General features: G+C 31.3%; 1 protein-coding gene and 1 long non-coding RNA gene across 8 annotated transcripts in view; one reads left to right on the forward strand and one right to left on the reverse strand.

Annotated features, from left to right (window-relative positions):
• The first annotated feature begins 332 nt into the window (after positions 1-332).
• LOC148607667 (uncharacterized) overlaps positions 333-25453 on the forward strand; it is a 79186-nt gene continuing 54065 nt past the window's right edge. For 6 of the 7 annotated variants that reach the window (XR_015915474.1, XM_088546904.1, XM_088546903.1 and 3 more), the window contains exons 1-2: positions 586-727; positions 4118-4188. The gene's annotated coding sequence lies outside the window, so the exon portion shown is untranslated. Of the gene's footprint in view, positions 460-585; positions 728-4117; positions 4189-25453 lie in introns of those variants that run through there. The other variant, XM_088546905.1, reaches the window with a different exon arrangement.
• Positions 18021-24758, reverse strand: LOC148607668 (uncharacterized). Its single transcript, XR_015915476.1, has 3 exons — positions 24695-24758; positions 23253-23510; positions 18021-18285 (listed from the first exon to the last, which is right to left on the reverse strand). It is a non-coding gene; the product is annotated as an uncharacterized LOC148607668 (long non-coding RNA).

Here is a 25453-nt window from a genome sequence, read left to right on the forward strand (position 1 = left end):
TGATGATTAAGTTTTTATAATTATTTATAATAATAAACATCACTTTATTCACCAATTTCCTTCCTTGTGTATTAAAACTGTTTTACACAAAAACCTTGAAATGGGTATATGTAAATTAAAGCAACAAAACCTCTTTTCATTTAGCCGTCTGCCGTGCTGTAATCCGATTAAGCATTTAAAACCAACCCTCAAGGCCATCGTGTTATTATTTATTAATGGCGTCTGATAAATTCTATTTTCCATGTTGTCGTCTGCTACCTAAACGAAATCGAAAGAAGAATAAATAATGAAACAGACTATAATGATGTTATTTGATGAAATTACATAGCAACGCGCTTATTCCGATAAAAGATTTATGCTTCGTGAATGATTTATTCTCCTATACAACAAAATAAAAATAGAAGATTAAATTGCAAATTAAGAAGAATACGTTTAATGCCGAAATCGATTAAGTCACAGGTAAGGTAACTATTATTGTAAATAACTCTGTTAAATTACCACCTTTAAACAGCATTCGCTCTCACACATTGATGTATTACACAGAAGAAGTAAATATGTATTACTTGTGATAAATAAGGCTGTAAGGGTTTGTGTAATTCGTAGACATGGACGTTTTACTTAAATGTTTGTGTATTACACACGGCAGGAAGTAAAATCGTCTGCTCTAATTGATGACGTGGTTTAGATAAATGTTTAAATTGAAAGGAGTGATATAAACAGCGTTTAAGTAAGTTTCTAATGTTTATACTGCATCTTTATTGAGGTTTGTGTGTGAATGAAAAACGTGTATAGCTTTTCATTATTAATTAAGTGTACATTGTTAACTACAATTATTGGTAGTTCTGTGAACAAGATAACCTATTCAATAATTCATTTGTTGTTGTTAGATGTTGTATATTGAAATAGAATTGATGCAATTGTTAAGATATATAAGTTCATAGCACTGCTACTTTGTATAGATATGACGTCATGGATACGTCATAATAATGGAGGGAAATAATTTTTAAAGAGAAAAATGTATACTTGAAGGCAGATGTACACTACTCTGATTGTACATTAAGTCTTGCTCAGAAATATCCATGCATCAAATACTTGTATATTGTGGATACTTGAACACTCGGTCCTTTCAAATAGATGATACGTTATTTTGTTGTATTGCAATAAACACCCAAGCTATTGCTTGATATTTATAAATGAACATTATATATTTTTTTATTAAATATTCTTAATTAAATATCAGAAAAAACCCTCCCTTTCCTTCATGAATAGGTACATCATACGTGAACTTTTGGTTCTTTTGAACTTTCGAATGGGGCCATTTTGACAGCAATGTGTATATACGTTGCTGAAAAAAAAAACAAACAAAAAAACAAAAAAAAAAAAACATCAGTCCATGATTAAAAATGTTCGCTTTGAAAGTCTGCATTGGAAATAATGAAGGATGTTGATCATAAAGATAGACATGAAAGATAGAATTGTCGACAGGACTTAAAGTGTTTTGCAATGTATACTTGTATATTTTGGTAATTTTTTAATTGTTCAAATATGTACAAATTAACTTAATAACAGGTGTAAATTAATCTGTTTTTTCTTTCTTCTTTCTACAGTTTACTTCAGTTTTTTATTATTATACAATGCATATTTCACATTTTTTAAATGGTCAATCGATTGACTGATTGGTGCTCAATGCCCAACCATCAATATTAGAACTGTATCCGGGCAATGAACATAATAACGATAATAAAACGAACATGAAATAATGATATAATGAAAAATGGGATTGAACTTACGGATAATAGGGTCCAAACATTTCGATGGCCACTGGAAATAGAGAAAGGGGGTAGGGTCGGGCTATTTAGCCTCCTACTTCTAGGTTCCGACTCCTATCGAATACCACAGCAGGGTTTCCTTACGTGCGAGAAACTTGGCATATTTCCCAATACGATTCACTACGGTGGTTTGCGGTCAGTTTTTTCGTATTATATCCTGATAATCCCGGCACGCCAGAGGTACTACATCCCATCATCTCGGGCACACAACCAAATTACTCAGTTGGCAGAGCACCCTAGCCCCCGACCAGGGTTTTGAGAACTATTTAGTCGCCTTTTACGAAACGTCAAGCGTTGCTGCGGGCTATTCATTGGAAACGCGGACCCGTACGGGACCGTTATTATTCAAAAGTTGGGGTAAATTCAAATATCAGGAATATTTCATATATATTTATATGAAAACCTTATATCATCACCGACAAAGAAAAATATTAAAAACGTGTAATATACAGAACCTTGATATGAGAATTTATGTAATGAGATGTGTAGTTCAAAGCCAATTGTCATAAAACAAGTTTACTTACATGATGATATAAATGTGTCAAACATCACAAATAATAAATAGTACAAATTATATGTATCTATATTTAGTAAGGTCATAAGTTTTTTGCGTTATTTTTGTATCCTCAAATTTAATGTATTGAAATTGATTGTGAAACATGATTGTGTTGATGAAGACAAACATTGGATCAAAAAGTGACACACATGTTTAATAATTCATAATGTTACTTTGTTGAAAGACATGCTTTCTTTAAATATGATGTAGAAACCATTATATTTTCGTAAAAGATGACCATAAAATATAACCGGAAATGACGTTCAATAACGGAATTTAAACGCAGTATTCTCTACGGAAGGAAATAGACACTGTTAGCCACGCATTTTCAGAAAACAACGTAAACACTGTTATTTGACAAGTATATAGTTTGATTTGAAATTTCAGTTCTATTGACAAATTGCAAGTACAATATTAATTTCAAGTTTTCAAGAATGATCTTTTAATTTATATGCTACCACAGCCTATCTGAATACCGCAACGACCAAAGTATAGACAATATTACATCAGAAAAGAAGACAATGTAGCAAAGTGCCTCTTCTGTGTTTTAACAGTGTTTTGAGTCACATAAGACGACAGAAGTTCAAAAGAGATCATTTAAGACGACATTAACAAACCTTTCTTTTGAATTTAAAATTCAACAAGGCCATTGCGTTTTCGGACTTAAATACATTCATTTTGATATGTCAATACTTTTTTTTTTATAAATACCCATTTACAATTTACGATTCAATAAAATTCAATTAAACCAATGTATCTTTGGTTGACCGAATTAAGAATGATAAGAAATTGACTGATAAGAATAAATATGAATACAATTAAGAAACAATATTAACATTGTGCTTAGTAAAATACATATATTTTGATAAAATGTTCAATTGATGTTTCGAATAAAAAAAAATAACTTAAACAAAATAAAGGTAAATCAACCTTTTATGATAGGAATATATATATATTGTATAAAATATGAAATAATTGGTGGAATAACATCCCGTTAGTCACTTAAATATAAAACAAAGAACAACTTTGTCTAAGTTTTATAAGACAGATTTAGTGTAGAAATTTCTGAAAATTTCCGCTCTCTTTTTCTACCGTAGGCGGTTTCAATCCAGTGCCAGCGGTATCCATATCAAAAATTTATAAACGTATGGCCATAGATTTAATACATCTATTTAAAAATTTGGTAATTAAATTTCAGCATACACATTATCATCGAAAAAAAAGATATATTAGATGAAGATAGCAACAAATGTCTACCCAAGCCTATCTTTTTTTTTGGGAAATGGTCTCAAATGTTTTTACCATATTATTTTTTCAGATATCAGTCTCCAGGGTTGAAAAAAAATACTTCGTATTTTTTTAAACAATAAGTAATGATTTTTTGTTTGTAAAATTATTCTTTGTGCTGATGTGACCACTGGTTGACCAATTATGACAAATACAACGCAGATGCTTTGTAATCACCACCAGTATATTCACACTGCAATGGAATAAAGCAGTTTTGTCGCGCTGTAAAACCTAGATTTAACCCTCAATTTCGTTCGAAATGCCTGTACTGAGTAAGGACATAACGGTATCAGCTGCTCCACTGGTGTATTTTGGATTTTGTCAGATTAAATTTGGACTAGAGATTGTTTATAGATCGGATTAGTGTTTATGTTGTTACCCTTATTTAGAAAAGGCAACATTTGTGTTTTTTTAATCTATCTTTGAAATATCTTTATAACTTCAGCTGCCTGACGATAAAAGGTGACGTCAAGAAACTTAACCAATTTTACCTCATCAGGCCATTTAGTACATTTTGTGAGTATTAAAAGATATGTTATGATTATTTCAAAATAATGATTTGTTGTAATTTCCTGATCCAATACCTAAATACCAAAGTTTATTGTTTTAACCATGTCATATTGGACGTGTAAATTATTCTTCAATTTACTTGTCCAGGGCCATTGTGCATCCTTTAATGCCAGACCATGCATGCGTCTATGAAAAATTCATTTACAATGTATCTTTATTGTGCACGTTTACGCAAACGTTTAACACATTTTTATAGACGAATTACATAGTATGAGGTATTTTTACGCAATACTCAATTAAGTACCATATTGAATTTTATTTTTCCGTCGAAATGACACCTATATTCTCTTATATGATGGTATCAACTTCAATATTTGACTTATTTTTTTTGTATCCGCGGGAATATTTATTTCCCTGTGAATAAATCAGGATTTTCGTTTCTATCTAGCAACGGATGTCCTCCTTTTGGTTTTTATAATCGTGGAAAAGCGGACGTTGCTAAACTAGCAAAGTATTTTCGAGTTAAGTTATTTCCGATAGAACAATTTTTTTCTCAGACCCCGTACATATGTATGAGGTCGCCAACACCCTTTCCCTATGAGTTATTGGAATTTAAAAACAAGATACTTTTTCACTTATTTTCCCCTTTGAAATTGATGTTTAAATCATGAACTTTTTTGCATGTACTTTTAGATAAATAAAACGCATTCAGTCATTCTATAAAGTTAATTAATTGTATCTGCATGTTATGTTTACTCCGTTATGTTTGATATAAATATTTATATCAATATTCAATATATAATTATGGTAAGCGGATATGTGTATACAACACATATTAACCGTCCTAATAAATATCAGACAGGTGATTCTTACATTTCCAAGACAAGAATACTTTCTTATTTCTAATTTAGAAACGGTTATTAAAACATTGCCTACTATACATGACAAATATGGTGTCGTAACAGCTGACAACATCCGAAACAATATTGTTTTTATGCAAAACGCCATAAACATATATAGCTGGATCTGCGAAATATACCATAAAACCTCTTTCAAAATTTTTAACTAAACTCCCCACTGTCCTACTCAAACGCTTGATACTCCCTTAGTGGTATTCAATTTGGATCTTGAAAAAAAGAGATCTGAAAACCCTCAATTCAAGATTATGATCAGAATAAAATAGCATTAACGCCTATGATTTTTCAACTCTTTTACCTCTTTTCCCATACTCCGTTAAATTCATTAAACATCGTCATTGCTCAAGAAAAGACGATGCATTTAGAAACATATAAGTTTTACTTGGTAGAGATTTTCATACTTAAAAACGCGATTCCAAATCATCATCTTAATATACCAAGGAAGAGGTTTTCAAAATACTGGATATTTTTATCGATAACATATGTGTCCAGTGTTTTGAACAAATAAGAACAAATTAAGCTCTTCTACTCGTTGACCTTTGCCTTCATGTTATAAGACTGACCATATACATGCAATTGATTTGATCCAAGCAAGGAACAAACCTTCTACCAGAGCATGTCGTAACTACGCAGTCTTTTTCTACCGCGCTAGAATTTTACAATTTTGCTTCTGGAACCTGGATTTTTACTGCAAGAAATTTTAAGATCGACATCACGAACTCGTAAATCGTTACGGTGTATCCATCTGCACTATGAGAACTAATCTGTTCCATGTGTCATAGCTTTCCCTTCCTCTTTCGTCTACCCTGGACTTTTTATTAGAAACAAGGTGGTTGTTTAAAGGAAAAAACAGAGGACACTTACCCCACCGGTGCACCTTTTCTTTGTCCCAGTTGTAAGCGGAGTCGGCCATGCTCATTTACTTTTGTTTTTTGTTTTGTAGGTATGTTATAGGTGTTTTACGTTCTGTGTATGTGTGTCAGTTCTCCCTATCTGGTCCTTGTTCCTGAATGACATTCTTTTGATTTCCGGTAGAATCTTGGTTCCTTTAATTACTATTACATACAATGTAACAAGTTATAGTAATTTGGCTGTTGCACTTTTGAGATAAAGATTGTATATAACATTGCGCTTTGGAAAAGTTGTTGCTCTTGATTTGGGTTCATGGAAGAAACATATTGATTGTTTTATTCCGAAATTGATATATATATGTTTATGGAAAAGAACTAAAGTTTTGTTCCAATATAGCATAGCATTGGTTATCTAAATACAAGTCTTTATACATGTTCATAAAGTTCTCAGGTTTAAGTATGGTGCATGTAAATCGACAATGCTTCGTTTATTTCTACACTTTGTATCGCCTTTACCATTGTGACTGTCTTTTATTGGCTTGGTAAATAACAACCATCTAAATGTTGAAATGTCGTTATTGAATATTTTTGTAGTTTTTCATATAAATGTATATGAATACTGGAAACATGTATTGCAAGAATTACGCTTGAATCATAGATAGCTTTGAGACATTATTTTAATAAGTGACTATTCAAATAATAATGAATTTTATAACCTTGGTTCCCTTGATTACTCTTTCATTAGATATAGATGAAAAATCACCAAAAAATCATTCTAAGGTAGTTGAAAAGGCAATTGAAAAGAAAATTTAAACAGACTTGGCATCTGTTATTTGATACCATAAGTCTCCGAATCTTTGTCTGATACAAGTCTAAAATGTCAGTAAAAATTTTTTTCAGGTAACTATCTGTGGCAAGCAATCAACTGTGTCTACACAATATTAGCATTGCATGCACTGCAATTCTCCATTTTGTAAGCATCGACATAAGCAGCGTTAATACAAAAATATACGATCACTGTATTAAGAACGTAGTCGGTAGAGTTTCGCTTTTTACCCTTTCGCCATGAGGATGGTCTTCTATGGAAATACAATTAGTCAACTAGTCGTAATTTTGTTTCCGATCAGCTAATACTGATAACTTACGTTAGAGAAATTTGTTTCTAAAATTGAAATTGCGTGCCATATGTTATTTTCTTGAAGAAATGTAAAAACTTATAAGTAAAAAGAACAAAAGTTTACTGGGTCGGTTATCTTTTAAAAAAATAATACTTGTTTTTTTTTAATCTTTTCAATGACTTCGTGCCCTTCGGAAGTTTATTAGAGGTCTTTGAGATGATTGTAAATAATCATAGTGAATTGTTTGAAATATTACATACACCACATTAATGAACGGTCCATTCTAAAAATTCAACAAAATGTCTGAACTTACTTAGATAGCTTTGCTTCATGATCATTTAGTGATATGTGTCTTTAACCTTGTAACACTTCAAGTAAAAAAGTTGACTTTAAAAGTACTTATATTCCCTCTGCCAACCATATCATAGGATCTGCTTGATTTTTACATGGACAGCCTCTTAGTTATAAAATTGAACCATGTGTTTGGAAAGCCTGCATGTTTTTATTTTTTTTCATTAAAATGTCAACATGTGGCTTTTCACATAACCTTTGGTCTTAGGAGATATAAATTATATAAAATGAATTCTAGAATTCAAAATTTAGGGAGATAACTCTGTAAAAGACACTGTACATAGTGTCAATATCAATATTATATAATCAGTTTAAATTACATTATCTCTTTAAAGGCATTTTCAACTTGGTGGTAATATGTAAATCAGGCCACGTTTTTGTGTACTCTTCAGTTATGTCGAAAGAATAGTCAAGGGAACCAAGGTTATAGCGGTAATGCAATGCAAAAGAATGCAATCCAGAGACAAAGACCAGACATGGAAAACAGACATACACAACAAAGAACATAAAGTAACTAAAATCATACATACAAAGTAACAAAAGTAAATGAGCAACTCGGACTCCACTAAAAACTGTGAGCATTGACCAGGTGCACCGGTAGGGTAAGCGTCCTCTGCTTTTCTAGAAACACCCACCGAGTTGCTCAAATAAAGTTAAGTCCGGGGTACACAAACGAGGAAAGGAAAACTATGAACCGTTGAATAAATCAGTTTTCATGGTGCAGATGGATACACCATAACGATCCACGAGTTGATGATGACGACCATAAAACTTCTGTAGTGATGACTTCATTCTTGTAGCAACATAACCCTGTTCCAGAAGCCTATTTGTTAGAGTTCTAGCGCGATACAAAACGTCTGCATAGTGTCGGCACGCTCTGGTATAACGTATGAGTTGTGGGATGAACACTCAATACGCAGGTGCTGAAGGAATGTTGCCACAGATGAAAGGAAAGTTGACAATTCTGAATGAAAAGTCATTACGTTTGTCGTAAAGTTTGGTCAATAGTTTTCCCTTACCATCGATTTCTATGTGTAGGTCAACATATGAGGCTGACTTCACAGTGTCTGTAGTATCCTTTATCTCAAGTTCTTTGGGTAGATGCGATGTATCGAATCAAAAAAATGTATATAAAATTATCATACATTGAAAATAAAGAAATTTGAATAATTAATGTGCTATATGCAAACACAAATGTGTAATAGTGTAATCTCGTGACACACACTGTACATAAGAAGGCTGGTTATTTGCGAGCCTTTTTATCATTGACAATGACTTTAAATGATACATATGACTTGAAATTACAATGTTTTTCGTAGAAAAAACCTATCACGTTTGAATCTCATTTCCATATTATTATATGTATTCAATCGGCACAGAATTGTTTAAAGAATCAATAAAAAAAATTAGGAAGTCGGATCGGTACAATATTCTGATACAAGGACCGTACACTGTAAGAATTTTCTACCTACTAACTTTGTTCTATTGATATGAATATTAATAATTTGAAAGTTTAGAAATTTCTGTTGAATACCTGCAAGTCAGATGCAATTTTTCTGATTACAGCAAGCCTGTTAATCGCTCCTTGATTCATCGTATAACTCTTCTAAGAATACGAGTTGTAAGGTTTTGTTTCAAAACAATTATTCAAAGGAATTGAATAAGTTAATGTTGCAAGCTTTAAAAACAGAAGTGTACAAATACAAATAGGAATATTTGAAATTTGTTTGAAAATTAAACTTCTTTCACCAGTTTGGAAAGAAATTTTTCAGTGATGAAAAAAAATGGAAATACCAATGCACTATTGATACCGTACATAGGAAGCTTACCCTACTGGTGATCTGCTTCTACTCTAAGTTTGTAAGCGGAGACCGCTTGCTTATTTACATTTGTTTTAAGTGCGTGTAATTTTGGTTATTTCATTTTCTATTTTATGTGTATTTATGTACTTTGTCTACTCATTATATCTTGATTAAGTCTTTTTATTTCGTATGCTTATTTCCTAAATTTCTTGGTAGATGACATTTTATACTCCCATATAAAAAAATAATAATATCTTGAAGATTCACCAAACCTACAATATCATCACAAGCTGTGTGCATTTAACTGGGACTAAAATAATCATATTAATTTAAACAGTGGTTTCCCTATATGTCACTTTAATGTCTTGATTTGTTGAATGCGATTATGTAGCGAATTTTTCCATGTGACAAATTTCTAAAAAACATCAGGAAGATAAGTATGGAACACAACCATTGGTCGATTTCATTCTTCATACTCATGTACAGCCTGAAGAGAAATATATCAATATAATTGAAATAAGTAATGAATAACCTTTATCCATTTAAGGGTCAGGAAGTTAGAAATGTATTTCAGTCTTGATGCTTTTCCCAACAATCGAAATGCAATACTACAAATATCCGTTTAACAGTATAAATTTCCATGAGTGGATAAAATGTAGGTACACAAAGGTTTAATTGTAGGTAAAAGTCATTCTCTAAATGAAGTATTTTCTCTTATTAAATCCCCTTTTACGACATAAAAAATGTATCCGCTTGATATTTCTTCGAGGTGTTATAATCACTTTTATAGCGATAAGAAAGCCTTTTTAAAAACTTAGATTTATTCAAATCGTTTCACCCTTAGGTCTTTTTCCTTAAGTGAAAATAAATGCAAGGGACTGAGCAGATCAAAAGCTAACCGGTGAGTTTTCGAATGAGTTCTTGTGATTATATGAATAGAAATAAACTGCTTGAAGAAGGTAACTTTTTTAACAATGGTACCTACATTATATAAATGCATTTGTTATTTGCAATTCATTTTAATTATGATTTGAGAGAAGGTAACGACGGAGTATACTTTATTCTTGTTTCTGACAGTGAAAATAATAAAGTTAGATTTAGCCAAATTCTGACATAAGTGTTAAGCATGTTGAGATCTATCTGTGGTCGAATTTTCGTTTTTATATGTTTAGCCACTATGACTTTATTGCATTTTTGACATTTTATTTTGCTCTTTTTAATATTTTTGATTTTAAAAATCTTCTCCTCTGACATCACATTATCAATTTGAACAAAATGTGGTATGAATTTCCATATTAGAATGTTCTTAATAGAACTTGGTCCGTAGATAAACATGACCGCTGTTGCTAAATTAGAACAAAGGGGTCAGTAAGAAGATTTCCTCATAAATCTCCAAAATTGTGAAGTGTATTCCAAATTCTTTCAATTGCCAAAATGATCATTATTATAAGGTCTACAAAAGTCTGAAAAGGATTAAAGTTGTCGGACGACACCTTGTTAAGAGTTATTGACCTTGAAAGGCAAAAAATCATGTGTTAGCAGTTATAAGCCAAAATCTTGAAAACTGTCAATGATAGAAAGAAACTTTCAATTGATGAAATAATGCTTATGATATGTCCTACCAAGGTCTTCTTGAGTCAAAGTTATCGGGCTATTCTTTGTTAGAGTTATTGTCCTTTTAACGCAAAAAGTTAACAAGGTAAGCGATTCAGACTCCTAAAAGCCTCTTGTTTTCAGACAGCATTATTTCATTGGTAAAAGTAGTCCGATTAAAAGGGGTGATGTTTCAATACTTGTTTATTGATCTGGTGAAAGTAAACTTTTGTATCCAAGATAAAATAAAAACGACGGCACATTTTCTCTTGCTTTTATCAAGTGTTATATATTTTTAACACAGACTAATTGTTTTCAGTATTTTTGTTTATTATTTCAATTGTCATGTTCATAACTGTGGATTTTAAAAGATTATCTTACAGTAGGTAAAAAAATTTCAATTCGCATAATCCACACTATGTATGTCAAAAACTATCACTTAATTCCAACGGCGATTTACTCTTTAATAGAAATATGTAACGATAATGCAAAAGAAGTTCACTGACAATCATAATTCTAGAAATGTTTTAAAAGTTTGTTATTTGTAGATTGGCAAGCTTACTATGTTATACAAGGTGAACATATTCTTTTGAATAAGATAATGCAATAAAAAATCATCGCATTCCTTTAGTTAAGATAAAATGACATTAACATCGTAAGCTGCAGCAAAGTAATTATATGATTCATCATACATGAATTAATTAGTAATTATGATACAATAATTATGACACATTAATTATGATACAATAATTATGACACATTAATTATGACACATTAAGATTTAATATCAGCGATTATCTCTTATAATGTCTTATATAACTTTAAATTGTACATTGTCATTCAATTGAATTCGAATTGAAATAAGGGAATGTTTATTTTTCCCGCTAAACTTCCATTCTTTCATCAATGTCCCTTTTATAATCTACTATTTGGTTTAATAGATGATCTTAAGATTGTCTTACATTTGTTCAACGTGTCATAATTTTCCTTTCTTTTTCGTCTACCCTTTATGGCCATCTCGGCGGGTGTTTCTAAAAAAACAGAGGACGCTGACCTTACCGGTGCACTTGGTCCATGCTCCCAGATTTAAGTGGAGTCCGAGTTTTTCATTTACTTTTGTTTCTTTGTATGTATTATTTGTTTGTTTTATGTTCTTTGTTGTGTGTGTCTGTTTTCCTTGTCTGGTCTTTTGTCCTGGCAAGCGTTCTTTGGATTTCCACTGAATCTTGGTACCCTTGATTACTCTTTAAAGGAGGGAAGTTGAGGCAAAACGGACAGTGTATAACAAAAAAAAACCGATATTGTGTTCTTTTGAAACGCTAGAAAGAAATGATATTTACCTCACGGTGACGTCACTAATAATTCGTCATAACGTTGTTATCAATAATTGACTACGGAGGTATATTGAGATAAAATAAGCAGAATAAAGATAAAATAGTAAATGATATTTATCCAGTGACCAACTACTCTCCAAGATAGTTATACACATTCGTAATATTTGTTACACACCGCCTATCTATCATGTCTATCAAAAACTCAAACAGCTTTTTGTAACGACAAAACTGTAATTAGTGGAGTCCGAGTTGCTCATTTACTTTTGTTACTTTGTATGTATGATTTTAGTTACTTTATGTTCTTTGTTGTGTGTGTCTGTTTTCCATGTCTGGTCTTTGTCCCTGGATTATATTCTTTTGATTACCGCTATAACCTTGGTTCCCTTGATTACTCTTTCCATACATCAAATCAAGTAGAACTTAAGTTTGAAATTTCTAAAGGATTTGCACCTTCTTTTTCATGGAAAACACATAGACATGTAACCTTGACAGTCACAAACAGATGTTACACAGTTTTGTTAGACTTTCATAATTGTTTGTTTGTTTGGTGGAATGGAAAACCGTTTTAATATTAAAGTAACAATTCATATTATTCATTGTACCACATTAAGATTATATCGGAATTTTATAACATAATGGAGGGATTTTGATATGTTCTTTGTTCTGCATTACTTCCAAGTGAAAAAACTTAGATGAAAATTTCTTTACCTATTCAAACACGCATACAATTTTGTCTTTGATAAAATTGTACTTTTTATTTCACTATTTTTTAACCGGGAAGTAAATTATAAAATATTTATACTTACAACAGCGGTTATAGATGGCTTGTTGAAAAAGGCCTCGTTGTTTTTATAGCAGTTCTATTTTTCGTATATTTTATTTTTCAACTTGGTTTTTTTTTCGATCTGTAAACACTGTCAAATTATAGGAGATATTGTCAGTTTTTAATAACACCAGTACAACGAGTTGACATTGTCGTCGCTGATTATCAAAATCATGTTAGTTCTAAATGTATCGACAGGACTCGCACAAGCAGGATCGCCATGACCTTTGCTGCCTTTACTTAAAATAATGAACTGCATGTTTCTGATTTTATTCAGGAAACAACACGCTTAGTAAGACACAGGTAGAATTGTTAAAGAGAAATTCATGTGAAATTTACTTCACATAAAAGTTATATGAGGGCCAGATTCACATGAATTTTCTCAGATTAAGTGAAATTTATGTGAATTAAACTTCACACGAAAGTTATATGAGGGCGAGATTCACATGATTTTTTTTCAGTTCAAGGTCATTTTGGCTTGTTAAAATTTGAAAGGTAACAGGGATAGGTATCGTAAAATTCGGTTTAATAATGGGAAGATAGAAGGTTGAAGTTAGCTTTCTTTACCGCTAATGTGTAAAAGAAAGCACTCAGTTTTCGATTGGAGAAATTCTAAATTACAGATTAGTCTCTGGAATGTTTAAATTTATCAATATAAATATTTCTATTTGACTCAAGGACCTAGGTTAAGGGACATAACTCATGAAATCAGTGACATGTGTGTATCATATTCAATTCACTAAAGCCTCTCACACTTTCTATTGAAGCAGAATAAAATGAATCCAAGTTAATAAGATGCTTAGATAAGATTGATATAAAATGCTGAATACAAACGTTCCGATTATTTTTAAGAGTTGTGTCCCTTATCCTTATCCCTTATCTGTCTACCTCCTTAAGGGAAAGAATAAATGATATTCCTGCATGATGTTGTAGAATACCTAATACATTACACAAAGCAAGTATGTAATTAATCTACCTCCATACCTAAAGCAAGTATGATAACTAATCTACCTCCATACCTAAAGCAAGTATGATAACTAATCTACCTCCACACCTTTCTCCAAATGAATACATTGATGTAAGTCTTGGTCACGTGATCGATATTTTTTGCATAACATATTGTTATATGAATTATTAATACAAATGAAATATAAGTTTAGTCAATAAGGTGTAGAAAAGTGAATAATGATTAATTTTATGTTTGAATTATCATCGATGGGACAGAAAAACAAACAAAATGAAATAAATTAAAAATACACACACACACACACACACACACACACACACACATACATACACATGCACGTGCATGTGCAACCGAACAATGATTCTTATAATGGCGTGTCAGATGTTGGTCGTTATACGAAAAGGTCAACGATAAGACAAACGCATGATTATTGATTCATTAATCACATATAAAATGTTGCAGTTGTGGTTTTGCGTTAGTCATAATAACTAATGGAGGCGTTTCAGTATACCAGTTTCATAAAGATAGGTTCAATGCTAAATCATCATAGCTTTTAAAAAAATATAAACATAGAAGTCAAAGGTTGATATTGTTTGGTCCAGGTTTCCTTTAAGTCTATTGAAATTAAAAAATATACATATCCTTGAACCTTTTTTTCATACATATATTGTACAATTTTCAACTTATCATATAGCGGCCAACCATTGCCAAAACAGTTTGCCAACATCTGCACAAGAAATCTGATTTGTTCAACGTGACAAGTTTTCCTTTTCTCGTTTGTCTTCCACGGACTTTATTTTTCATGAGCAACTCGGCGGGTTTTTCTAGAAAAGCAGAGGACGCTTACCCTACTGGTGCACCTGGTCCATGCTTCCAGTTTTTAGTGGAGTCCGAGTTGATCATTTGCTTTTGTTACTTTGTATGTATGATTTTAGTTACTTTATGTTCTTTGTTTGTTTGTCTGTTTTCCATGTCTGGTCTTTGTCCCTGGATTACATTCTTTTGATTACCGCTATAACCTTGGTTCCCTTGATTACTCTTGAATTATATCGCCACTCTTCTTGACAAAAGTGGAATATGTCTTCATCTTTGGTGCAGGAAAATTTTGGATATGGTCAGTTTATTTTTTTTTAGTTTCGCCTTTCACCCTTTGAACTTAAAGACACTATTCTATGGAAACGCAAGTCACGTGATTGCAATGGTGTTTCCTGATTGGCTAAATACTGATAACTTACTGGTGTTCGAAAAAAAAAACTGTATCGACAATTGCGTGTCATGTGTTGTATTTCTTGAATGAAATGTAAAAAGAAAAGTTACTGCATCAGCTATTTTTTTTTTAAATAAAGCACTTGTTTTTAATTGTTATGAAGGGACTTTGGATAGAATCTTGTTTGGACAGGTTTCGTGTTTAATATTATAGTTTTCGGTGTAGACAGAATTTACCATATATGAAAGAGTGTGAATATTTTGTTAAGATTCTTAATGTAATCCTATTGTTTATTACATGTGGGTCTAGGAATGAAACCAATGCTCAGTTCCGACTAAGTATGAAAATCTGAAATCACCAATTGAAGTGTTGAAGATGAATCAGAATTTTATTTGAAATTTTTCATTTTGTTTGTTATTTATTGTTTTACTCATGCATAATAATTGCTCATTCTACATCGAAGCCTGTTGTTATTGTTGTTTTCAAAAATAGAGGATGAAACTATGAACTCAGCAATATGAATAAACTCATAAATTGACCGTAAATTATTTTAGTTTTTTTTTTGGCAGGAAGCTGATAAGCCTTCTTAAAAAAATGTAAAAACTGTAGATCTCGGGGGTCTTGTTAGAGGCAATGAAGTATTTATGATGGTAACAATGTTGATTATTGGAGTGAAAATCATTTTTTTTCACACAGTTAAAAAACATATTTTTTTTGCATGAAGGTGGACAATTTCAATAATATTTTTTGAATATTAATTGTTGTCCAGGTGATTGGAATATAAAGTTTAAATTGCATTTCGATGAGCAATTAACGTCGTTCTTTTCACCGTAGTCATTAAAACATTTGACAAACGAGACAATCCGATTTCAGAATTATAGGTTCCACTTTCGTTTGCAGTAATATACTATCTTGCATATTGTGTTTATATTTCTGGGTTGTTTATATATGCGAGTGAAAGTAGTCACTTATATAACCCCTTACTGCATTATCGTTGCCTATTGCCCAAGGGACATGCTTTTTACTATAGTTTAAAAAGATATCCAATACACTGCCTAATAAGGTTTTTTTTATTACTTCCGATTTACAGATCATCATGAGAAATAATTTGCTTACAAAACTATTAGAGACAATGGAGTTTTATAACATGATCGATATACCTTCTGTATATATCCGGGTGGAAATTTTGTGCTGCCTGCTTGTATCGCAAAATACCGGAAACTAGAAAACTAGAACCGTAATGGAAGAGAGAGGTTAATGAGGTAGACCTACGATAAGGGACATAACACTTTAAATCAAGGATATGTTTGTATCACATTCAATTTCACCTAAGCCTATCAAGCTTTCATTTGAAACAGAATGAAATCAGTCAGCTTTACTTCAATGCTTACATGAGATTGATGTAAAATGCTGAATGCAAACGTTCAAATGATTTGTATGAAGTTTGTCCCTTACCCTAGGTCTACCTCCTTAGAAATTCCTATACCATTTACAACATGACCGTAACCTAAACTCTCAGGTTATGTCGACTCAAATTATTTTTCGATTTTGTACTGTGTTTCAGCTGTGATTTTTTGTTTTATTCCAAATAACAAGGACCAATATAAAATCATTTATGTCAGGAAAAGGTTTTGAATCTTTTGAGCCATCCACTGCATTGCTCCGTTGTCAGGAGAGCGCGTTGGTACAAAACTATGAATGCAAACTTCTGTATTCAATGATTAATTTATGTTATAAAAAAATCCGCTCTTATGCCATGGTAATTATATTTTGTAGTCGGAAGTGAACAACTGGTGTGTCATGTTATTCCAAAGTTCTATCGGAAATGGTTCCAAATTTAGAACTAAAGGAAATAACTATTTATTGGCGGTCATATATTGAATCGTACTTTGAGGGCCCTTACATCAAACAACGAATGCGTTTGAAGTTCTAAGTACAGTTTATGTGACTCAGAAAATAACAACGAACGTTACTGATTTTAATTTTCTATCATCAAAGGTGCTACAGAGAGCACTTTTTTGTTTCTCTTATATAAATACAGGATATTCGGGTTAGCTATATATATATATATTTGGACAGAAAGCCTAATTTGAATAATTTTTAAATGTCTAATATAATACTAATACTTCATAAGAACGTTTTTATAAAAATATTTTAACAGTGCCCTTTAGTAAATAAATTCTTTTACTTAAGATTTCAATGAGTAATAGGAATCATCTTTACATGTATAAACAAATATAACAAGTAGGAAACCTCATGAACATTTATCATTTGTTGAACGGAATGATAGAACGAAAAGTGGACTTTGGACACTATTTTATCAGTTCACAAATCTTCTAAAAAACGTTAGACTGAGTATATTCTTAAATTTCATGGTACAATGTAACCCTAATCAGACTTTTTGAAATTATGACATAGTAAAGACGTCTCATATTTGTGACACTAGGGTCATATTTCAGGTGAAGTAAAACCTTATTTCAAAAGTTTAAAGCATAAAAAAATATTTTGGGTTATATTCATATAGGCATATTACAGACTGAACAAGGTTGTTTGGCACTGGGGTGTTTGCATGGCAGTTGTGACTACAGACCGTTCTTTCGGTAAAGCTGTCACTTCAAATAAAATGCCTCAATCACAAAAAAAAAAACAAAAAAAAAAACAAAAAAACAAAAAAAAACAACAACAAAAAACATAAAAAAAACCAAAATTGTTAAAGATAATTTTGTTGCATCCCTAACAGAAAATGTGCATGTACATGTGCAAACTACGAAATGTGCACATGTACTTTTGTTAGTAGTTATCAAAATGGTGTGGGATGTTAGATTTCCAATTTATCAAAATAATGAATATATCAATACATGTGCCTTGCCTGTTTTTATTGAATCCGTTAAAGTTTCCGTGATTCTGCCCGACATTTATCAATACATCATTTCGGTCTATTATTTACACACATATATTGCTACATTAAGATTGCTGTGCTGTTTTCTATCAAGCTTTTTGAAGTATAGCTTTCATTCATGCTAAATGACAGTCTGTGTTGGGCCCATAGCTAATTTTTTGAATGGTTAAGCATTGTTTCAAAACAATCCACGATCTCCACTACTCCAGCATTACCACCCATGATTACGTCGACATTTGCTCTGGAAAAAGTTAGATACAGACCTTTCTTATGAAAAGATACTTAAATACGAATTAATCATCTTATTTTAGTTAAGTACGTTTTGTTATTTCTTAGAATATGAACATTTTCCAAAGGAACAAACGAGAAGCATAATTTAGGAGATGGGAGTTCTAATTTTCCAATTGACCAAATTTCGCCTAAAATATTATTTTTACATAAAATATTGTGTTCCAACTGATTTTTAAATGTTATTCAGTGCTTCTCTGTTTGTTGACCCCCTTCACTGTATAAATTATATGAAGATAGGCATATGGAATATATAACATCTGAAGAAACTACTAAACAAATTTCGAATTCTCATGAAAAATACGTTTTTTTTAGTGCGTGAAAAATATGATAATGTAAATCAATGTAATGAAATCAAAGCTTGACTTTTTACAAAAAATTACACTGATTTTTTAAAAGTGAATTCAGTTATTTTTAAGCGTCACTTTTGTTATGACATGCTTCCGAGTTACCCATATCAAAACATATAGAAACAACCCTACAATATTAAATAACTTGGCAGCGTACCATTTTCAAAATAAATTATAAAACTGAATGAATTTTTTTCTTAAATTTTTAAAAAATTATTTTGTATTTATACTTTCAATTTTTTTACAATGAAAGTAGTCCAAATTTTGTCATGACAAATGGCATAAAACATAAAAATTATGTTATTTCTTATAAACAACTCTACTATAACTAGAACAAAGTTTGACAAGAATATTTTTTGCATTTTTGGGAATTTCAACTATAAAAAAATATTCGGTCAATACAAAAAATGACCGTTGGTAAAAATAGCTTTTGCATAGTTTTATCGAAGAGATCTTCTAAATAGGTATGATGAGTAAATATTGGCATTGACAGTTTTGAGGAAAAATGAACAATTACAAATCTGGATCATGTTGTAATGTTGTCAACATACCAATTCAGTGTTCAAAATACAAATAGTTTAATTGTATTCAGGAATCATTTATCTCCAGTCACTATTATTAGAGTCAATTACAATTACATATAAAAACAAGTTCTAAATATAATTGTTCAAGAAATATTAAACACTAAAGACATCGAAAAGGGAGCGAAATCCAACAAAGAAAAAAAATAAAGCCCTAAATATCTTTTAAATATTGTATAAGCATGAAACAATAAGGAATGTGGTAATTGAGAATAAAATATTGGCTGGCGAAAAATAAAAATTTGTGATTGGGAAATATGTAGAACCACATTGTAAAATATTGTTTCAAATAAGATAAGTTAATTTCAAAACATGTATCCGTGATCTTAATTTATGGTACAATATTGAGTATGATAACTTGTAGGAAACCGATTGAGGAAAGGGACAAGGGACTATGACAATGTAATTTGGGCAATGGTGCAAAACAAATAGGACAATGTGGTATGGGAAATGGGGCAAGCAAAATGTGACAATGGGTTTAGCAATGGGACAAGGGGAAGGAACATGGGAAAATGGAAATGAAATATGGTCTGTTGGGAACAAGACAGTTGGATATGGGCAAGGGTCTGAAGAATTTGACAATACTTTGGGTGGAAAGGGACAAGAGGAATACGACATTGGGTATAATCAATGAGGCAATAGTGAAGAAGAAAGTTTACGATTTAAAACATGAATACAATTCATTCAGTCTTTAAACTTATTGAAAAACTAAGTTACGGTACCCGACCTCATCAATTTAAATTGCAATTTGAAAAATGCAAAAATACGTTTTGTACAAACATTATACATATATTAATATTCGTACTCATCGTATTAAGTGCATATTTATTGTAATTGTTAAATCTGAATGTTATTATCAACGTATGACAGCTTTAACATTTTAAATTGCCAAACCTAGTTAATTTTGTCAGCAATCTCCCATGTCATTTTATTCTAAATGCTATATCTGAATATAGATGTACTAATGATTCATTTCTCTGCATCTTGAGACTTATTTTTAGACCCTCTTATTTATCACTGCGTTATTAAATTTGCAGTCGATGATGACGTACGTCTAATGGTGATTTTTATCATCTTGATGCTGTCTTTGTCGGATGATTTTCTACAATTTCCTCATTATTTACTATATTTAAATCATGCAACTGTGTAAACAAACTTTACGACAAACTTGACTTTTCATTATGTAATGTCAACACTCCTTTTATCTGTTGCAATATTCCTTCATATTGGCTTCTGCAACATGATTTTGTTGCTACAAGATCGAAGTCATCAGTTCAGTTTTATAGTCGTCATGATGACGTTACGGTGTATCCATCTGCACCTTGAGAACCGACTTGTTCAACGTGTCATTGTCTTCCCTTCCTCTTTCAACTACCCTGGACTTGACTTGTTATGATCAACTCGGAGGTTGTTTCAGGTATAAAAAAAGGACGCTTACCCTACCGGTACACATGGTTCATGCTTCAAGTTTTAGAGAAGTCCGAGTTAGTGGAGTTTTGTTTCTTTGCTTCTTTGTACGTATAATTTTGGTTATTTTATGCTCTTTGTTGTGTATGTCTATTTTTCCTGTCTGGTCCTTGACCCTGGATCCATTCTTTTGATTTCCGCTAGAATCTTGGTTCCCTTGATTTGAGAGATTTCGCCCTAGTGTGAATTGTTTTTGGCTTAACATGTTGTTACTCGTTTTGGGGAACTGCATAATTGTTGCTAGACTATTACCGGATTACACACACTCGCAATATGAAAGGTACAGAAAGGCGAAGCAGGATATGCCTACCCCTCCGAAGTACCTGATAACCCTCTTATTTTATTTTTTTTTATTTAATATTGCTAGTGCATCAGTTTTTTGTGTTCATCTTGCTTGTATGTATTGAAAGCATCAATATATATTTCCATAACTGATAAAGCTCTTGTGATTTTTTTTCTCAGAATGTAGTTGTATAAGCTTTTAAACGTAAAGTAAAATCTCACTTTCATAAACGTTTTAACATTTACCTGGAATCAGATGGCTTTTAACATACAAATGTTAAAAAATTACATTTGTTTATAATAGTAACTGTGTCATTTGTCGTGTCAGAAGAGCCCACCAGAAAGAGCCTGCTATATTAATTGTGCTGACGTCACTTTCAAACACTAAATGGCATTTTGTCTTTTTCATCATTTGATTATCAATAATAAATGAAATAGCGTTTTACCATTTCAGAAAAGATAATATTTGTACGTTAAACTGAATGATAAATAAAACGTTTCGCAAATGCTTTATATGGGCCGACGGTTAATTTTAGATATTGTTGAGGTAACAAAAGAGTTATTGTTTTTTTTTATAAATTTTATCGTTTAAAGCTGTCACGTTCATTATGCTAATAAGATATTGGGGGGATTCATCGCAATATAGCAATACAAGTACATATTGATCGCAAAATTTGTTTTTCTACTTGAAATCACCAGATGATTGTAGGATTAGTCATTTCCTTTTAACATATATAACACGATTACATACGTCCGGTAGAAAACAAAGTTCAAGTATCAGTATTCATAAATCAAATTGCATTTGGAAAAGTACTAATTGGAGATTTTAATGGTGTTTTTTTTTATATATATATAAAAGTAGACTAGCAAATAAGAACGTTCTGTCAAACATTTCAATGTGAATTCGATTTAGTCTAGAAAAGTTAACAAATAGAGATCCAACTTTTTGTGTTTGGTTTCATTAAGCTAAGACGTTCCATTGCAAAATATTGTTGTTTCCCCTTTTATTATATTAAAGTTGTGGTTTATCAAGATAGAAACAAGACATGATTGCAAGACTTGCTTTACAAATGCTGATATATGTACGTACCCAATAATGTATATATACAATTATCACAACGACATGTATTACACAACCATTTACCAAGGGGTTTGAGAAAGAGGCTACTGACTACCGAACATGTAGGACAATCAACTGATTTAAACTACTACAAAGATTTTAAGATACTGTTTTGAGAATTTATCTCGCAGTGTCACAAACCACACTATTTATGTACCTTATTTTACGATCAACATTAGAGATATTGTCCTCTAAGTTAATTCAATTTGTGGATATTTCGAACTACCATAGTTTGTGTAATGCCTTGGCACCAGTGTGTGATATCCCAACTGTTTAATTCTTTAACTTTTAAACCTTTGCTTATAATAATAGGATTGAGTCCAACCCCTGTTGTCTTTATATCTAGATGTAAAATATTTTACAAATGTGAAAGGTGAAATGTCCTACTCGAATATTATATTATACGATAAGTAAATTCATCATATATTAATATTTCATTTTAGTCCCATTTTGAAGAAGAAACAATACACACTTGATTCAGTATTATATAATCGTCTATATACGTGTCAGTACAGAAAGGTAACAGGCATTGTTGACATTTTATTCATGTTCATGCTCTCAAAATGACGAAAGTGATAAATTTTCATTTTGTTTTATGTAAAAACAATTACTAGGACGAAAATCTGGAAGAAGCGCAATAATCATAGCCAACAAAATTAACATTAGACAGAGAGAACAAAGCTATTTGTTCGAAAAATGTATCCACTGGATAAGACTAGCATAATATATACAAGTAATTCAGCGGACAAAAATTATCCGCTGGAAAAATAACGTATAACCTATGACAGTTATTTATCGGATAGACAAGTATTTATTCGCTGTGTAAAATTTTAAACAACAAATTTTCAAAAGATACATCTGGAACAATCTAGGACAAACAGCGGTGCACTTCCACATGATGGCGTTTTGAACGACTGGACTCAGTAGTCCACATCTAAAGATAGTGATATGTCCTGTGGAACCAAATTGTATCATTATTATGATATGTCATCAAGTGGAGTTGGTCACTATTTTTGACACGGAAGGTCACATGTCGTATGTAATATTTTTCAAATTAAGAATTAAGTGTTCATTGGACGATGTTGACACAACATGTTTCGTAACATTGAATTATACGTACGTAACTTATCCTGCATCAGCCACCCTTTTGATGTTCCCGGCTTGAAAATTTTTCTTCATTTGCATCTTCAAAATTTTAAAATTTTGTTGTTTTTTTTTACTTTGAACGTCGTTGATTAGAATCTTAAAAATTGCATAACTATATGGTAAATCCCGTAATCTTTAAATACATCCTCGCTTACTCAGCTGATAAGTTATATCTATGACCAGATACCATTAAAATGTCTATGTATTAGACTTTGTAAAAAAGTCGTAAAAGCTAAAAAAAAAAAAGTATGTCGACATCTCCTGAAGACAAATGCAATCGGAATAACAAAATTAAGTTTTTTTGTAAAATATAACCATTAATAGGTCACTTACTTCATGAAGTGTGGGGCAAAAAAGTGAAAGAGCACTACATTTTGTATGTTGATCAAAGAAGTGAAATTATAATGCTTTATAAGTGATGGTAAAGGAAATGAAATTACACTGCTTCATGAGTGTTGATCAAAGAAGTGAAATCATACTGATTATTAAGAGTTGGTCAAAAAGATGAATTGATATTGCTTTTTAAGTGTTGTTCAAAGAAGTGAAATTATACCGTATTATAAGTGTTGGTCAAAGAAGTGAAATCCTACTACTTTATAAGTGTTGCTCAAAGAAGTGAAATTATACTGCTCCATGAGTGTTGGTCAAAGAACTGAAATCATACTGCTTTATAAGTGTTGGGCAAGGAAGTTAAATTATACTAAATTGTAAACTTGTAAAGAAGTAGCTACACTGCATCATAAATGTATTATCATAAGTGAAATATACTGGTTTGTTAGTAAAGGTCTACGAGATGAAATTATACTGCTTCATAAAACTACATTTTGTAGCTTTATAAGTGAAAGTCACTTATAATGAAATTGCATTTTACTATAAATCTAGGGTCAAAGAATTGAAATAAACTGCTTCATAAGTGTCGATCAAAAAAGTGATAAAATGCTTTCATGTATTTGATCACTCCATCAAGAATCTTTACACTATTGTTACGAATGTAATTTTCATGTTCAAATATTTCGCTTCTACCTTTATAAACGCTTCTACGATTCTAGAAAATAATAGAAAGTTCATTTAAGATTGGACATAACTCTTGATATCAGTGATATGATGGTATTATGTTCAATTTCACTAAAGTCTATGAAGCTTTCATTTGAAAAAAAAATGAAATCAATCCAAGTTACTTTGATGCTTATATGAGATTGATGTCAATTGCTGAATACAAACGTTTCAATGATTTGTCTATCTCCTTAAATTTGCATCCAACAGCCTAATGAATGACTTCGTACTGTCAGGTACAAAGAAGAAAGACCTCTTGCAAAATGAAATACTAATTTACTATTTTAGTTTTACTGAAATTACATAATTATACTAAATTTTGCACGAAATGAAATATACTTCCTTATTTGTAGACATACTTACCAATGTATTAAAATGTGAATATGGAAGAGAGGCTTACAAAACATTTCCTTCCGGTTTTTAGAACATGAATTTATCTTATCTATGTGGTTATTGCATTTGACCTCGTTTAATGCTAGGATAAGCTTTAACATGATAGATCTTAACCAGCGGCAAAAGTTTTAATAATTTGTAAAAGGTAGGAGAGCTCCAAAATTTTTATTTCATTTTATTCTGGTTTGAAAACAATAGTTAATATATTGGAATGGATTATTTTGCATTTACATGAACAATACTATAAATGAATGTCCTTATTACAATGATTCTGTTAAAATATGTTTTTTTCATGTTTGTTTTTCGGTCTATGAGTATCAAGGTGAAGGGTAATATTAATGTATGTGTGTGGAAACTTCAGTCTATGTAATTACTGTAGTTATTCGCATGGCTGCAGGCAATGATTTTCTCTTATTCTCCCATTATTGTTAAGTTTATTTCATTACGGGATATATTTTACGAAGACTTACATAATTTGTGGTGTGTGAATGTCATCTTTTAAGTGAAAAGCGGGAAAATTTGTCTTGTGCTTCTCTGAGAAATATGTAAATGACACCATGTTGGTGTTTTCTTCTACAAGTACTTGCAATTTTAAAATATGGCAGACACAACCAACTAAAAACCCATCAACAGAAATTACAATTCCACTTGTCAGACAATCATTTTTAAGAGAATGGAACAGTTTTAATACATGCTAAATGAGCAAATAAAGAGCGAGGTTGGTTTTAT

This window comes from Perna viridis, chromosome 9 (assembly GCF_037379345.1).
Source record: "Perna viridis isolate PV_CMFRI_1.1 ecotype Kerala chromosome 9, ASM3737934v1, whole genome shotgun sequence".
NCBI lineage: Eukaryota > Metazoa > Mollusca > Bivalvia > Mytilida > Mytilidae > Perna > Perna viridis.